The 6,000-nt window shown below is 38.0% G+C and overlaps 1 protein-coding gene across 2 annotated transcripts in view; it reads right to left on the bottom strand.

Annotated features, from left to right (window-relative positions):
• Nucleotides 1–2,890: 2,890 nt before the first annotated feature.
• Nucleotides 2,891–6,000, bottom strand: part of LOC142341656 (cyclin-dependent kinase 2-interacting protein-like) — a 33,368-nt gene continuing 30,258 nt past the window's right edge. Inside the window, exons 1-2 of one of the 2 annotated variants that reach the window (XR_012759118.1) lie at nt 4,151–5,295; nt 2,891–3,293 (exon numbers count right to left, since the gene is read on the bottom strand). The gene's annotated coding sequence lies outside the window, so the exon portion shown is untranslated. Of the gene's footprint in view, nt 3,294–4,150; nt 5,296–6,000 lie in introns of those variants that run through there. The other variant, XM_075392776.1, reaches the window with a different exon arrangement.

Genomic DNA, 6,000 nt, shown 5'->3' on the forward strand with positions numbered 1-6,000 from the left:
ACAGAGGAGTAACAAATCTAACTCCATCCAATTATTACATAGTTGAGTAAAATTGAATGCAATTTGGAGGCTTTGGTTCAAAGGAGATTGCCAAGTAATTTGATCTGCACTAGAAAACCTAGTGCGATTGGCGATCTAAAACAAAAGTTTTCTCTTCGTTGTTGTGGTCATATGGTCGTAAAAAAATATTGGTGACAAAATAAGAAAACGGATCTATTCTGTTTTGGGCCCCCCAGCTTAGTGAGCATAAATCTTTTATGACCCCCAAGCGCACGTGCTATTTGCTTACATAGTAACGTGCTATATAACATATAATTTGTAACGGGGGTTCATAAAAACACGGGGGGGTGCGAAACAGAATAGATCCAAGAAAACAGCAGGACATTTCCTGAAATACAACCCCAACAATTAAATGACAAACTTGAAAACTCTTCAATTGACTAACAGAAAAATGGGATAAAAAATAGCCAAACAAAAAACTTTTCACCTAATTTGAGAATTATCAAAACAGAATTTGAATTGTAAACACTCTGGTAGTTAAGGCAACGATAACCGATAATTAATATACAAATATTTCAAAAAAAAAACAAAAGGGTAACTCACAGATATCTTTCCGGGTGCAAACGACAAGCATAAGCGAAAACATAGAATGTGCCAAACATAAGCGTTCAAGAAATATTTGTTGATAATAGTTGGGTTATATCACTAACGAACCACACACCCCTTAGCATAAAACCCCAGAAAAGTCGAAAAAGCGAAAGAAACAAAGCAACTTTTCGTCAGTTTTTCAAAGGTCTTCTTTAGCAATATAGCACATAGAACATTAAGCAGACGATAAATAATTGAACTAAACCAAAAAAAAGAAAAAAACAAGCGGTGAACTGCTCTCAAACGAACAGCGAGCGGTTTGCTTCGGTAGTACTCGGCTGGGGCTCAGGGATGCTAGCCTTAAGGGGTGACCAATTTTGTGTGTGTGGGCAAGCAATGGGGGCAGGGTTGTGAAGGCTGGACGAGAGGGGGTTCAAATCCACAGGTGGAAGAGTGTCGATGGGGGGAAGTAATGAGGGCCTAAGCGCGGAGGGGTCGTGAGGGGTCAACTTTTAAGGGTAAGAACTGCCCTTCACACCTTCAAACTGTCTCTCAAAAACAGTTTTATTGAATCGCACACTTAGAGACGAGGGGTAAGGCTATAAGTGGTCTGCTCAGCCACTTAATGCTTTACCTATTTGTCCGGTTTTCGAGGACTAAAAGTGAAAAGGGTCAGACGCAAATCAGACCAGCAAAAATTGCGTAAAAGAGCACAGGAGTAATATAATTGTTACAAACTTCGTTTGGTAGCAATTAATTATGCCTGAAGAGAATTTCCAAATGATTGATGCAGCGAAGTTTTGAAATTAATGGAGGGTACTTAAAGTTTGCATATAATGAATAATGCTTTTCCACTAAATTTGCACTTGTTACGAGTAATGTTGCATGATGCCGGCAAATGTCCACTCATCAGAATAAGGTATTTTATTTTCGGGGCGTGCAAAGTATAAGCATTCCAGTGGAGGATGGTGATACCGGACTGCTACGGGAGGCAATAAGCTCGCTCAGGGGCCTCAAATTTATAGAGACAAAATGAGTACAAATTCGACTCACTTTTATTGGACTTTTAGTAGTTAAGCTGCTTAATATTGGTAATACTGTTTATGAGACTCTGGCCTTAAGGGGGTGACCGATTTTGTGTGTGTGTGTGTGTGTGTGGGGAGGGGCAAGCGATGGGGGCAGGATTGTGAAGGCTAGATGAGAGGTGGTTTAAATCGACAGGTGGAAGATAGTGTTGATGGGGGGAAGTAATGGGGGCCCAATGACGGGGGGATTGAGAGGGGTCAAACTTTTAAGATTAAGAACTGCCCTTCACACCCTCAAACTGTCTCCTCAAAACAGTTTTGGTGCACACTTAGAGACGAGGGGTGCGGCTACAAGAGGGCTACTCAGCCACTTAATGCTTTACCTGTTTATCCTGTTTTGAGGACTAAAAGTTAAAAGGGTCAGGCGCAAATCGGACCAGCGAAAATTGCATAAAAAGAGCACAGGGGTAATATTATTGTTACAAACTTAGTTTGGGAGCAATTAATAATGCATAAAGAGAATTTTCAAATTAATGATGCAGCGAAATTAATGTATGTAGGGTAATTAAAGTTTGCACATAATGAATCATGCTTTTTCAATGTTTTTGCGCTTGTAGTTGCGAGTAATGTTGCAGTGCTGCCAGCAAATGTTCACTTATCAAAATAAGGTATTTTATTTTCGCGGCGTGCAAAGTACAAGGATTCGGGTGGTGGATGGTGATACCGGACTGCTACGGGAGGCAATAAGCTCACTCAGGGGCCTCAAACTTAAAGAGACAAAATGAGTACAAATTCGACTCACTTTTATTGGACTTTTAGTAGTTTAGCTGCTTAATATGGGTAATACTGTTAATGAGAGTGCAATTTAAATCACTCGAAATACCAGATTTCCTTAGTGACTTCACCAGTCACGTAGTCTACGCTTAAAACACGCACGTGCAAGTGTTTCAAAATTTCTGATCTCTGCATGCAGTGCCAGATTCTAGAAAGCCAAATTTTAAAACTGCTGGCTGGCATTTTAAAATTTGCAAAGTGCGCGTTTCAAGTAAGGTTACATGACTCGACTCCTGTAAAGTCACTTCGAGATGTTGACTAATATCGGGAACCGCTAAGCGGTTCTCAATTATTGCCAGATTTTCTCACTGACTTCATCACATAGCCTGCAGATCTAACCTATATAGTCACGTAAACTATAGATTTAACACAAAGCAGCGCAGAGAATACTAACTTTAGAATTTCAAGGTACACTCAATATCTACGCTGCGGGCACACAAAAAACAAATATTGATCACATCAACTTGTAAACTGCTATGAAAAATTTACTTTTTATGACCTAACTAAAATTCCGATTAGGTTCATGAGGTATCTCATTATTACTAACCTTTGCAGTAATATGGATTGAATGTTGTTGAAGTGTTCCTCCCTAATGGGAACTGGTCAATGAAACACTTACCGGTTCCTCGCCAGGGTTCATTGTGAGTCCTTGGAGACAAGAGTCAGCTGGCATCCTCATAACAGCGGTATTGTACTCCTCCATCTTTTAAATTGTATTCAGTTATCGCACTTTTGTTGGTTACTCAAATATTTGTTTGTTTTCAAGTACAGTCCGATAGTTATGTATAGTTGAATTTGTTGGTGACTGTCTGTTGCTTGGTCAAATGAAGTGAGCTGTTTGATCGACTGAAACAGCGAAAAGTCAGCGTAGGTTAAAATAAGTGACTTCCCGCTCAAGGTATGTACAGAAATCAATGTTTAGTTTTGGTCTTAAGCATTGTAAAGTCTAACAAATTGTACAATATTTCAATAATCACAAACAAACACTCGCAAGTTAATAGACTGGTCTGCTTCTGATATTGCGTCTGCCTTTTTTGATAGGTCACTACAGCACCGGCACAAAAAGAAGAATATTCAAACAAAAAAATTTATAGGTTCGTCTCTGAATTTGTTGGTTTAATTAATTCTTCGAAGTTCGGCTGTATTAAGAAACACACAACACTTTTCAGACTGCTTCCTTGAACCCATCTGTTTTTTGAGGGGCCGAATACAGAGGAGTAACAAATCTAACTCCATCCAATTATTACATAGTTGAGTAAAATTGAATGCAATTTGGAGGCTTTGGTTCAAAGGAGATTGCCAAGTAATTTGATCTGCACTAGAAAACCTAGTGCGATTGGCGATCTAAAACAAAAGTTTTCTCTTCGTTGTTGTGGTCGATAAAAACCAACCTATAATCTCAAAGCCAGCTATAGCATGCAGTACAAATAAATTATTCAAAGATTATCAAATTTAAACACAGCATGACTGAATTAGAAGAATAAATTAACCTAATTTTTCTTCAACATATGGTTTCACATTTATTTCCTTGAGCTGATATTACCAACTATCTCTTCAAAACAACAATTTATGAATAATTAATTAACTCCATTGATACAATTTGCAGACAAACTTGTATACCTGTATACATAGCTCATTTAACAATTCGATTTTCCACTAAACCGAGAACAAATTCGAAGAAACTAAACACAACAGTGACTCACCCGAAAATAATGGCACTTATTGACCTGTATTGGTGGTTTGAGTGGTTTCAAGTTCAGAGCACAGCTATGATCAAACCTGCTTCGAAATCGAATATGTAACAATGAGCGAGGGCTCTTGTAGGTGGTAATAAGACACAACGATAACATCGACCGTTCTTATTTACAAATAAGATAACAATTAATCCCGACCATTCGATTGTTAAATACTTTCATACTCATGTGTAATCAGAGAAAAGTGCCACGCAATATGGACCCATTCATATTTGAAAACTATAATCTACACGCAGTCAAATATTTTGTTCACACTTATTGACATATTTGGAGTGACCGCGTATTCACTTATGATTCAGTTCCGACATTTTATCTTTCTTCAAATTGATCTCTGATTTTAAAATGAAATAATTCATATAAGCAAACACATTCTCCTTGAAAAGCTAGCTGAATGTCTGGTTCTGGTCAAGAAGAATCAAGTTCACATTTTTAATCAAGTTCTTTGTTTAAATACATCCGTGCATGGTCACGCTGACGTGATTTTCTGATACAAGTTCAAAAACAACTTTTGCTGACTGAAAACAGGAAAAGTGCCGCCCCTGAAGACTTCTTTTGTCTTCATTGAAATTGGAAAATCTGTAAAGTTCCATAGTTCGCCCTAATTAATTCCGAAAACTTAACGCAAATTGGTCTAAGGACCTTATCCCGTTTTTGACTGCGACCGCGTTTATTACATATAGCGCAAATTTAACCATACTCGGCAGAATGCAGGGAAAAAGCCGCTGTTGATTCTGCTGAGCAACTGCTGTTTAGGAGCCAGCACTTTGAGCAGAAAGAGTGAAGAGTGATACCAGCTTTGATAAGATTTCCCGCAAATGTTGAACTAGCTGTGAACTAAGGTAAAGCGAAACAAATTTTTGTTCGACGTCAAAAAGCATAGCAAAACATACAATTCAAAGAATTTCCACTGAGCGAAAAAATTGAACCTAGAATGGAATATGAAAGGATTGAAAAAAAAAACTGATGATAAAAATCGAAGTCAAATTGCCGCATGTGAACAAAAAAACCTCTAAAAAAGCGATTTTTTTGTTCTGGCACAGTTTTATCACACGGCTTTAGAAATAGAGTAAAAAAACTTACACCACAAAAGCACTCGCTCTTTCTGCTCCACTTCCTGTTTTGGCGTGACCAAAATCATCACTTCAATTTGACTTTACACATCATGCAAATGTGAGAACAGATCTTAATTATAGCGGGAAGACTCCAAAACCTAATCCAAATATAAATTCCCTTCGGCCCGACCACCTTCTCATTAAAACATACACGGCAGAATGCCGGAAAATAGCCGCCGTTGATTCCAATAAGCATGATTGGGATTGAAAGAATAGAAGATATTGAAAAAAAAATGTGTACAAAAACATTGTTTAAGTCCGATTTATTTTGATGCGGGGCTACGGGGCTACTATCAATACCAATAAGCATAAGAGATGGTAACTAAGACTTATAGGAACGACGTTCAAATAGCGGGCATCTAAAATTGGGCTTTATGGGTTTATCCCGTTTCTATTTCTGACTTCAATTTCTTATACTGACTCTGTTCATTTTGAATTGCTTTGCTGAGCAACTGATGTTCAAATTCACTTTTAGCGGAATGAGAGAAGAGAGAAATTAGCCTAGAGAAGTTAAAAAGATTCCACGCAAAATGTCGAAAAAGCGGCAAAATGGTAAAGCGAAAAAAAGTTCGACGAAGTAAAAAAAACATAGCCGATAGAATACCAAAAACTACTTAAATCGTCGTGCATTATAATCTCTAACCTAACCTTACCGAAATCCGAACATCAAAATAGAACATAACCGAC

Source organism: Convolutriloba macropyga, chromosome 6 (genome assembly GCF_964194025.1).
Source record: "Convolutriloba macropyga chromosome 6, txConMacr16.3, whole genome shotgun sequence".
Lineage (NCBI taxonomy): Eukaryota > Metazoa > Xenacoelomorpha > Acoela > Convolutidae > Convolutriloba > Convolutriloba macropyga.